General features: G+C 37.4%; 1 protein-coding gene across 2 annotated transcripts in view; it reads left to right on the forward strand.

The window, feature by feature from the left end:
• The first annotated feature begins 973 nt into the window (after positions 1 to 973).
• The window catches only part of kank4 (KN motif and ankyrin repeat domains 4), a 56,081-nt gene continuing 44,457 nt past the window's right edge, over positions 974 to 12,597 (forward strand). For both annotated transcript variants that reach the window (XM_026917138.3, XM_053230741.1), the window contains exon 1: positions 974 to 1,752. The gene's annotated coding sequence lies outside the window, so the exon portion shown is untranslated. The remainder of the gene's footprint in view (positions 1,753 to 12,597) is intronic.

The following is a 12,597-nucleotide window of genomic DNA, read 5'->3' on the forward strand; positions in this document are numbered from 1 at the left end:
TCACACCTATATGTGGTTCTTCCATGAAACAAACACATTGCAACATTACAATTAAGCCAATAACCTTAAATACATTAAGGAGAAATAAGTAGAAATTTGCTTTCTTACTGTTATATGTTTAAAAATCATTAAAATACACAAATAGAATACCTTTTCAACTGGGATTTGTGCCACTATATGTGAAATTTCCCAAACATTAAAAACAAATGAAATGTGACTTAAAATAACAGAAAGTTGAATTAAAATGCAATGTGCAGATTTTACACCTTACCAAAGGCCAAACTCACTTCAGTAACTGTGGGACAAGTCTGGTGTCTACCAACACAAAATCAAGTAAAATACTGTAACAAAAATATTAATGAGGAAATAGATATAAAATATTCATGAAATGAAGTAGCTAGCAAAATAAAAAATAATAAAATGTCAAATAAAAAGATACAATAATAATAAAAAATAATAATAATAACATAAAATAATAATACAATAAAATGAGATAACCCTTTTAAGCAGTTCTGTCTGCTCTTTGGCCAGCAGAGGCCCCCAACAACCGTATAGAAAAACTGAAGAGCTCACTGAGGAATTCTGTTAAACCAGCCGGATTTTAGTTAATTTAGATAATTTCTTGTTATTTCACCAGATTTGCGTTGCATTTCGGCATGATGAGCATTTGAGTTCTGTGAAAAGACCCGAGCCACACAATGCAACCTTGAGTCTGCCTTTATTAGCTTGGATACTATGCTATTTTTATTAAATTATTGAAACACTTGAATATTTGTACACTCGACGAGTTCTAAATGCTTACTGGGGCTTTTAAAAATAATTTAAACCACCTACATGTGTTTTGTATCCCTTCCCAAAATCGTTATATTGGTTAATACGAGCTAAATAACACTTGGGCGTGGGAAGGGTTGTGCGCATGCGCGTTACCAGACAATACTGAAGCACGCGCGGTAGTGTGCACACAGATGTGGAAGACACACACGCGCGCGCACACACACACACACACACCTTCTTCTCCTGCTCCCTAGTTTCGTTAAGCTTAACACTGAAGCTCTCTGTATGCTCTGTAGGAAGCAAAACAGCAGCTGAATGAAAAAAATGTAGAGAAATACATTTTGTGCATGAATATGACTGACAAGTCCTGGACTGTTTCATCCCCCTTCAGGAAGCATGCTGGTTTTCAATCACTGCTAGCACTTTGTTTCAATAGCAGCATTGTTTTTAGTGATAGAAGGTGTCTTCATGTTTCAGGATGATCACAGATCAGGTTTTGTTCCTTCCATATGGTGCATTTTTGCTGATTTCACAAGTGCATTAAAAAAAAGAGACATTCATTTAAATTCCTTGCTATTTTTCCTCTCTTCAGTGTGTGTGTGTGTGTGTCAATTTTTAAGCAAGCAAGAGCTGGTATTGGGGTGGTGGTTGTCTAGTGTGTGGGGTGTGTGTGTGAGAGAGAGACAGAGAGAGTGTGTGTGCTTGCATGTGTATATGTATGTGTAGTGAACCCTCAAGCTGCTATTGGGTGAACACTAGGGGAGGAGGTGTGTTCAGTTTCACAGTATAGCACTTGTGTTATGGGAGCTCTCTGCCATCCCCCTTCATAGTCCTCAGCAGCGAGTGTGCTGCAGCTCCGGATGCTGTGTGTGCATGAGGGGAAGAGAGGAGGGACGGCCACCGCTTCTCTGAGCCCGGGTCTGCAGGTCTGCCTTGCCTCTGCAGTGGAGACAGGAAGGGAACACACAGGGAAGAAAGGTGAGATAAAGCATTGCTTTCCTGTCAGCTCCATCATTTGGCTGCTCTGCTATCTTGTAGCCTTTGATGAATGCATTTTCATTTTCCCTTGTCTGTCTCATTTTTTTTTCTCTTGTGGCAGCATGACTGTGTATAAGGTTAGCATATGAGACGAGGCAATCAGACAGACATCACTGAAGTCTTAGCTCTACCATATCCCTCATATGCCTCTGCATATCTCATTTTTCGTCCACATCTCATCGTTTTGTGGTTTGTTTTAACATGTTTTAGTCCACCCCCCTCCCTTTTCTCCATTGGGCTGCAGTAATATCATCCAGCTGGCTGTTCCTGAGCCAAGGGTCATCCGAGCCCAGAGCGGTGCGTTTGATCAGGTTTTAGTGCAGCACTGCTTTCATTATGCTGGATTGCTTCATCTAGTGATGACACTCTTTACTGCTGCCCACAAAATGACAGAGAGCTTGTCCTGTTGGATCCAGAGCTTTACAGCGAGGAAATGAGGGAGCTGAGATTGCACTGCTCTCCTGAGGCAGGGGGAAACTGTAAAGGAGTTCCTGTGGGAGACTTATAGCTGTGTGATTCATGGCAACTTACCAGGCTTTTTGGTTACGACCTGAGAATTTGAAGAGCTTGTTTCAAATCAATGCAATGATTTAATGCAGAGCTTAATGATTTATGATGTATTTATGCTTTATGCTTTATGATTTATGGGCTTTATGATTTTTTTTATATTAAATGATTTAATTTAAGAAAATACATTGTCTTAAATTTCTAATAAATTTATAACACTCAATGTACTGTACATATACAATGAAAATCGTCCACTTTGGAAATCTGAAAGGAACATACCAGCAGTTTTCAACCTAATCTCTATCTAATGCATCTGTGACATAGGTGGAATTATGATGAAAACTAATTCATTTAAACACATTTCCCTGTATTGAAAAAACATAAAACCCCACTGACATGATATACAGTTCCAATGGAAGTCAAAGGTCAACATATTTTTGTATGTTTTCCGGAATGCAGTAGTCACATGTATTTCAATCTACATAATACATTCTTGCAGAGATATGAGGACCTTTTAACAAAATTGTCATTCTAAGTGCTATTTAATTCTCAATTCTGATTGGTCAGAAGGTATAGATTAATTGCAGTACTGAAAGTAATGCTGGCTGTAATTCAAACCCCTGTTTCATTCAGAGGTGCTTGTATGGCAAACGTTCCAAATAATCAATACCTAACAATAAGTGGATATAAAATATCAAATCATTGACACAGTCAGGTTTTCAGAAAGGAGGCAGATAGTTGACATTTGGAAGGAGTCTCCAGTGTCAATGCTTTGCCAAGTTATGTTTCTAACACAACCTAAGACAGATAACTTTGCACTTTGTAGTTTCTCTATAATACGATACACTGAGGGTTTTTTTTAATTATGTTTTCAGGTTGTCCGTGTGTCCATACATCCATCCGTGCATTCATCTGAGATTCTCTTTAGCGTGATATCTCGAGAACGAGTGGTTGAATGTTTATAAGATTTATATGGAATTATCTTTATAACCAGCAGATGAACTGATTAGATTTCGGAATTGATCCAAACAGGGTCAAGGTCACAGCAAGGTCAAATGTCTGAAATAATATTTCTTCAATAGCTTTAAGGGTATGTGAGGCATACAAATTAGTAACAAATAAAGACTATTCTTGTTGGTGGCGGAGGCATCCCCGTCAACACCGTAAGCCCGAGTTCTACTTGTAAACCCGAGTTTACTTCTAAGTGCTGTCTTATTAATTTTAAGAGAAAAGAGAAGCTAGTGAGAGAAGCACTGTTTATAGCTGCTATTATATTATATCAAGACATGCTGTTATAGGAAAATAGCTTTGGGGTGGTAATGGCCTTTCCCAAACCACCCCATCATCGATTGTTTTCCTATAACATTACACCTAGTCATGTTTTATCTCTTACATAATGTAGACACATAAACCAGGAAATGCATCCATTTCAGCCTTATTACATACAGTGGATATAAAAAGTCTACACACCCCTGTTAAAATGGCAGGTTTTTGTGGTGTAAAAAAATGAAACCAAGATAAATTGTCAGAACTTTTTCCACCCTCAATGTGAAATTACAGCATATAAAAATTAAGTGAAAAACAATCAACCTGGTTGCATAAGTGTGCATTAAGTGTGAATTTTCTCACCTTTCTTGCAAAAACATTCGAGATCTGTCAAATTGTGAGGACACAGCCCGCTTCAGGTCACCCCACAGATTTTTTTAGTTGGATTCAGGTCTGGCTCTGGCTAGGCCATTCAAAAACATTGATCTTCTTTTGGTTAAGCCATTCCTTTGTTGATTTGGATGTATGCTCTGGGTCACTGTCGTGCTGAAAGGTGAAATTCCTCTTCATCTTCAGCTTACTAGCAGACACCCGACTGTTTTGCACCAAAATTGACTGGTATTTGTAGCTATTCATGATTCCCTCCACCTCAGTGAAAGCCCCAGGTCTGGCTGACAAAAAGCAGCTGTATTGCATGATGCTGCCACCACCATGCTTCACCGTGGGTATGGTGTTCTTTTGGTGATGTGTGTGATAGTGATTTAGTGAGCTTGGAAGTTTTTTGTTTTTTTTTTTTGTGAGAAAGAGCTTCCATCTAGCCACCCTACCCCATAGCCCAGATATGTGAAGAATATGAGAGATTGTTGTCACATGCAGAGAGTAATCAGTACTTGTCAAATATTCCTGCAGCTCCTTTAATGTTACTGTAGGTCTCTTGGCAGCCTCCCTGGTAGGTTTTTGTCTTATCCTTTTATAAATTTTGGAGAGACGTCATGTTCTTGGTGATGTCAGTGTGGTGCTCCATTTTCTCTACTTGTTGATGATGACCTTCACGGTGTTCCATGCTACATCTAATGTTTTTTTGTACCTCTCTCCTGATCGGTATCTTTGTCACAAAAATCCTACAGAAACAGCTGGTCTTTAATTGGGGTTAATCAGAATAATTTAATTGATGACAGCTGTATGATAATTACTTTTGAACATGAAATTGAATGTGATTGGCTCATTCTGAACACAGCCACATCCCCAATTATAAAAAGGTGTGCATACTTATGCAACAAGGTTATTGTACATTTTTTATTTATTCTTTTCTCATTTGCTATTAATGATAATCTTACATGTTTGTAATGTGTTTAAATCTAAGGTTGTATTACACAACATTATGCTGATATCTTATGGAGATGTTTTAATTTGAATACTGCAGTGGTGGTATCACTTTATTTGAAGGGGACCTATGCTGGGCTTTCATAACACACTCATAAGCACTAAGCCATGCTGTAGGAATATTGTAAGCTTTATGTCAAAACTCATGAGTTGACATTTTAACAGGGGTGTGTAGACTTTTTATATCCACTGTATGCTTGAAAACAAGAAAACCCAAGCTTAAGTGTAAGTAACACGAATTAGGTTTACTGTGTATTAGATAATTTGGATAAAAGACATTCTGGCACATCTGTCGCAAGTTTGTTTTTTAATTTGCAGTAACTTGTACTTTGAATATATGCGAGTTTCCCTGTACTGAAAACAGAAGGGGAAATGTGCTGAAATGTTTCTAGTGCCAGAAATTAGGTTGAATCAACACTGGGGTATTCCTTTAAGTTCACTTCAAAAGCAGCTCTTTTCTATGAGGAAGTGTGTTGTATCCTTGAGTTTTAGGGTGCATAGCGGTGAGGCACGTGTTCCAAGGGGCCACCAAGAGGTTCTGATGTTATCCACAGCATGATGACTAACTTCTCTGTGCAGTCTATTGAGAACTTTCTAACAATGTTTTCCTGAACATACCAAGGATGTGCTCCGTTTATATACCTTTAGCTGTATGTAAGTGTGCTCTTATGTTACTTAACAATAATCTGTAGTAGTAGTAGGACTTACAGGTACTATGAATTCAATTACATGTATGACTGAAATCTTCATAGATATGCTGACGTAGTACTCCTCAGAAAATAACCAGACTGGAAATTGGAAATTATGTTAAGGTGTAATTGTGGGCTGTTTTCCAAATGGGCTTAGTATCTTTTCTTCCTGGACAAATATGTCTAAATTGACCCTCATTGCTAGTTAGATTACAGTTGTAATCTGGTATCCTTATATTTATAGGCCCCTTACATTAGATGGCTTCTTTCAAATAGTTGTCTTTTCTGAACGTGTGGTGATGCAGCTGCGCATCATGTGCTCAATTACTATGTTTCCAGGCAGAATCCTGAGCAGCTTGTATGTTACATAACCAGAGAGACTCCACCATCCTTTACATTGACAGCACAGATGGCACACACTCAAGCTACATTGTAGCCTATACTCTGCAATGACTGACCACATTACTGGATTTTTGAAGCTCATATACAGTATTTTGTTCATATCTGAAACTCATCTCTGGGTTAATTGTTTGAGTATGTCAGGTTTTGATAAAGTGTATTGTGGTCCAAACGTGGTCCAGCTGTAAGCAGTGACATTTAAGTATATGATGGCATTTGGAATCTGGGCCAGAAATGACCCAAATGTAACCAATGTAACCTCTAATGCTGTGTCAGAAATGGGTCAAATGTAAGTGCTCGATGTCATCGCTGAGATACAGTCTCATCATCAAGGATGAGCTGTGACTGTTTTCAGACACCAAAATTCAAATGAGTTACTTTATTTCACAGTGATATGTGGGCCAAGTAAGGAATAAAACACTTGTGGTTGGAAGGAGGTAGGGGTGGTGGATCTGTTATAGGAAAATAATCAACGACAGGATGGTGTGATATAGACCGATGGAAAACAGTGTTACTGTTACCACTCTGGAGTTGATGATTTTCCAATAACAGCATGCACTGTAGTGGTTTATTCTTCCTACAATGTTTTAAAATGTATTAAAGACTAATTAACAACATCATACTTTTTTTATATCCATTTATACATTTAATGGGGTGGAATGTCCATGAAGCAAGTGTTATCACTTACGTTAGAACAGCCATAAACAGTTGCTCCCTCACAAGCTTGTCTTTTTTTCCTCTCTTGAAGTTAACCAGACAAAAACATCAGTTTGTCATTTTACAGAGAAACCACAAAACACAAAATATCCTGAAGACTTTCCCATGGTGGAAAACTTACCTCTGACTGTTGCAGAGCACTGACACTGGAGACTCCTTCCAAAAATGCTAAATAAACATCTCTCCTTAGGAAGCTTCACCATATCAACAATTGTACATTTAAATCTGTTTATTGTTAGAATTATGTGTTATTCAACACCTTTTGACCAATCAGATTTCAGAATTCAACTGTGCTGTGGTATAAATTGTTTTATGGATTTGTCTTCTCTCATTTGTTCTTCATTACAATCTTGCATATTTGTACTGTTTTTAAATCTAAGGCTGTATTACACAACATTATGCTGATATCTTATGGAGATGTTTTAATTTGAATACTGCAGTGGTGGTATCACTTTATTTGAAGGGGACCTATGCTGGGCTTTCATAACACACTCATAAGCACTGAGCCATGCTGTAGGAATATTGTAAGCTTTATGTCAAAACTCATGAGTTGACATGAAAGCTTTTAGACTGCTGGACACTGTTGTACCTGTAATTTTCTATCTTTTTCTTGTGAGTTATTAATTTGTCATGTAATTGACAGCATATTCATGAAGCTTTGAGATAATCTTACCTTTTGGGAAGTGTGTGTCGGAGGATATGAAATGTGATGCTCCGTGACTGAAGCTGTGAAACACCATTCCAGTACAACTTCAGTTATATTTAAAAGTCTATAGATCAGAAGGATTCTCATCTATTTTCCATTTATAAGATGTTTATGATGCAATATTGTATACCCCCCCCCCCCCCCCCCCAAATACATCTTCAATTATTTAGAATTCCCAACAGCCAGCTAAATTATTATTAATGGAAATTATTGAATTGTTCTATGTTTTATTTTAAAATATCTATTATACTATGTAAAGAGAGTGCTAATTTGATGGTTGGTTGCATTCCCATGAGAAGTTTGTGGTTGTCTCCCTCTCTATCATCCCAGGGGGACATTCCTAGTGAAATTATAATAATAGTTTAATCAGAGAAAAAAATTTCAACCATCGCAAACATAAGGGATACCAGTCAGGTTTTGCTGTTAGCTACTAAAAACAAAATTGCTTCTTTTCTCACTCGCCAAATTTCAGAGATGTTCAATGTCACATTAATGAGAAATCTAACAGAGAAGTAGTGGAAATATCAAATCTTGGACTTCTACTTGCCAAATGCAATGCAGCTATATGACGCAGTTGTGCTGAGTCGCGGCAGCGACTTCGCTCAGCTAGTTAGCAATCTAAGAAATGATGAGCACTATGGTAATGGCATTGATAGCAGCATTAGCATGAAAGGTGAAGCTTTGCAACCTTATTTGTTTGAACAGAGAATGCATCATGGTTTATTCTTAAATTATGCTATGATTGTGAATGAAAAGCCCAATGTAGGTACACATCAAACAAAGTGTTACAGAGCAGGCTTTTCCACTTCTTATGTTGAAAACCACTGCACATGTGTGAAAGGAAATACAGGATGGGGTCATGCCCCTGTTAGGCGTCATGTGGGTCTCATTGTTATCGTAGCAAAAGGAACAACAAACATTGTTATTGTACTGCATAGGTTCATGAAGGACCAATGCAAATATGGCCATTGTGGAAAAATCAGAGTTAAAAACAATAAAGCAGGATATATTGATGTTTTTTTTCATCTTCTTGACTGCATTGATAGGAATTCTTATATGTGCACAAAGGCAGTGTTTATGTTCTCTCATACTGGAATTGAAATGGGATTGACCCCTACTCTGGTGCCACTGTAGTGGGCGTTAAGGCACTCAGTCACTGAGGAGGCTTTCTGTTGGACAAGGGAATGTAAGGGCTCTTGAAGGTCACATGTGTGGGGTGTCTGTGGTCTGTGGGGTGATCGCTTGTCTACTGTTTCCTTGCGAAGGACATTTCTCAGGATACAGAGATTGGAACAATAGATGACATCACTGGTATACCTCCTGGTAGATTTGTTTCACATATGAGCAGTACAGCTGAGGAAGCACACGGATAAGCAATATGGTCTCATGATTTTCACGTCCAACTTGTTAAGAAAATTATTTCGGTTTAAGGTCACGCATTGGGTTTGTGGTTGTAACTTCCTTCCTGTGAAATCACTTTTATATAGAGCAAAAGTATTAAGCATACTAGATCTTTTAGATAAAGTTTGCCTTAAAGCATTTTCTAATGTCTTCTGTATCAGTATATATGAGCCAATAAGATTTTAGCATTCACTTATAACATTTGTCATGTCAAGTGGTTTGGTACACAGAAACACGGAGCATCTCAGACCTTCGCACTGACATCTTTGTTCAAAGTTTAAGTGCAGTTTACGCCGTACGCTAGGAGAGTCCAGTGTAGTTTGGTGATTGGAATCAGGTGTGTTTAACAGGGAACTGTACTGGACTCTGGCCAAACAAGATCATATCTGTGCCACCACTGATTTACACATTCCTGAAATGGAAGAAAAACTGGCATAGTAAGACTGAACACAGCAGTGGTATTAGACCGCTGTGTTGTTGCTAAATTAAATCTTATTTCCATGCCATCTAGAAATAATACAGTTTTCACTCAGGGATATTTTATACTCTGTTGCCAATAGAGATTGAGGTTTGTTAGTTGTATGTGTTTTTTTTTTACCTGATGTATCAAACATTCAGCTCTGTTACTCCTAGTAGGTTTGCTTGTGTTTTCAGTTACACTTCAGACAGGTACCCTTACACCTGCATTTCAGATTAGATGCCATATAGTTCATTCCGTCCACAGTGTTTGCTAATAACCGATCTGAAGGATGCCATGAGCAAATTAGATAGCAAATATGTTCAGAGAGAACAGATGGAAGGTTAAGAGGGAGTATGAGGGTGGGAGTTTCAGCTTGTATGAAGTAAAAGAATGCAGATAAGCTGTACAGCATATCAGCAGATCGACTGTTATATCAGTATATCATAGGTGTCTGTGGGGGTGTGTGTTTGTTTTTGTGAATTGTTAGGACTGAAATGTCCTGATTATGTAGGAAAAACTGAAAAAAGCAAGGGTAACCCACCTTGTCGGGACTAGCAAAATAGTCCTTTCTAGCTTTTATTTATTTAATTATTTTAATTTATGTGTGTCTGTTTCACTGAGGTTAAGGTTATATTTAGTATTAGGTGTAGAAAACTCTTAATACGTATAGACAATTACATACATACAGTACAATATGTACATACGCATGTATATATATTCTATGTCCCTATAGAACATTTATTTCCAATAACCCATTAGAATGAGTGCATTAATATGAACCCCTCATAGCCAGGAAACAGCTGACCAATCAGATTCAAGAATTCAACAGCCCTGTGTTATAAAGATATATAATAGCACTTACATTGCTAGATAACATATACTGTAAACGTAAGTCATAATAATGGCATAAACATGTCATCGATATGTTACAGATGTCACATGGCATGCCAGTTTACATCCAGTGATAAAAGTGTGTCATGTTACCATAAGCAATTATTATCATGATAGTGTTCTTTATGTTTGATGCCATAACAGCTTGTGTCCCATGCTAATGTGTGCTCTAGTTAGCATATGCTCTATGACAGATGTTACTACTTGATCACTGTCATAGCATAACATATATTTTTGCTCTAGTTAGCAAATCCTCCATTACTTGTTTTATAATTGAAACCAGCGAACTATCAAAAACTAGTATTTTCTGTGGCCATATTAGAAAACATCCTATTGGCCTTATGACATCTTATGATGTTAAAGTGCTTACCATTATCTGTTATAAAACATATGCTAACCCCAGCACACTTGATTAGCATGTGATATAATCTTCCATAATATTTACAAGTAATGATAACTAGTATAGAACTACACGAACTGTCTTCACAGCGTATGACATCTTTCACAGCATGTTTATGATGACATTGTGCCAGTCCCTTCACGCAGGGTTCAAGTAAAGTGTTATTATAAAGGCCATAAGTTGTTGTATTAAGAAATGCAACTCTCAACTTTGTCAAAACCAAAAACTTGGGCCAGCATGTCAAAATAATCGGTAATGATTTCTTTATGATTATTTGAATATTTTTGCAATGATTTATGTAATGATTCTGATGTTGGGTATAATGTTACATCTCAGGTTATTTGTTGTTGCTTTTCTTGTTCAGTTTCTGTTGGGATATAAGGTTTTATATGGATTATAGATACAAATACAGTAGGAATGATTAAACTATGGTGGCCTTTAAGTGCAAAACACATTAGCCAACCAAAAACACCTCAACAAATGTGAAGTCAGAAGCACCATTAACTAAAATGGAAAGAGAAGGTCCTTATTGAACGTTGTAACTTCACATTAATATGAATATGAGAATGCTGAAAAGCTGCCTGAAGAAAGACGGGATATTCAAAAGAAAGAATTTCTCCTGACTATAATGACATAAATAACAATGTATTAAATCATTGTTGCTAGGTTAATTAGGTAATAGGCTGAAAAAGTGCAATTGTTTTGTCTTGTGATAGTCATGTCCAATGAGCAGCAAGTATGTGATATATAATAAGGACCTGTCCTTTCTGTTTTGAGAAAATGGTGATGTGTTTCTGAGTTTGCTGTTGTGTTTTTGGTTTTGTTGTTGTGTTTTCTGATTTGCTGTTGCATTTTGTTGGCTTGTTAATGGGTTTTGAATGGGACATCATACCAAACTCTGTCCTTAGGCATGCATTAGTGGAGGAGTTAGGTTTTACAGATATCAGCTTTAGTGTAATCCCTCATTTGTAGAAACGCCGCAAGCTTCTCCACGGTCTTAGTTTGATGACAGATGTGCTGCTTAGGAGGGAAAAACCAGGAAACATGTGTTCAAAGGGCTACTTTGTCTTCTCAGTGAACTCAATTCTTCTAGACAGTCATCTGTCCAGTTCTTTAGGTTCTTTCAGTCATCATCTATTCATCACAAAAATCCTTTGCTCTTGTCAGATATTTGTGGTATTTGACCATTACTCCAAATTGAAAAATATTCACATTTTGCTTCAGTGATTCATGAAGTCAGAAAAGTGGAACTCTTTTCACACTTGGCCAGTGATTAATACTGATGGAGTCAGCCATTGGTTTATTTGGAGAAGTTAAGCATGATTGTAGCACTTATTCCACAGAAATATCCCACAGCTGTGTTAACTGTCATTAAAAGTCATTATGGTGGGTTAACCTGCTCATAAAATGCCAGAGAGATGCCTGATCTTTGGTCTCATTAGATGGTTTTTCTTTGCAACATTATGAACAGCGAGACGCTTCTGGCGAGAACGCTGTACCTGTGGTGTGAGTGATGTAAGAGTTGTAAACCCTGTTCATTTTAAATTAACATCATGGCAGTCAGTGCCCATGGCTGAGAGTGAACTTGTGCTGTCTGTTTGCAGCAGAAGGGTTTAGCATGGACACTGATTAGTAACTAATGCAAAACGATAAGCCTATGTGATTACTCTCATGCAGATGGTGGCAACACTGTCAGAGCAGTTTAAATATTTGATACATCTCTTAGCAGCATTTGCACTATTCTGTGCAAAGAGAAGAGATAGAAACAGAGATGTATTTCTCATACAATATAAAAAGAAAATGAAAGAAGATAAGGTATCATCCCATTCAGATGATTCCCAAAGGAACAGGGAAATTATTGCACAGGCCCAGATCCATTCTTGGAACATAGTGCTGATTTTATAACTTCAATACTTTTATAAGCACAGATTTGCCATATGTCTGGGAACAAACACTAAAGAACCAC

The sequence above is a fragment of the Pangasianodon hypophthalmus genome, chromosome 2, assembly GCF_027358585.1.
Source record: "Pangasianodon hypophthalmus isolate fPanHyp1 chromosome 2, fPanHyp1.pri, whole genome shotgun sequence".
Taxonomy (NCBI): Eukaryota; Metazoa; Chordata; class Actinopteri; order Siluriformes; family Pangasiidae; genus Pangasianodon; species Pangasianodon hypophthalmus.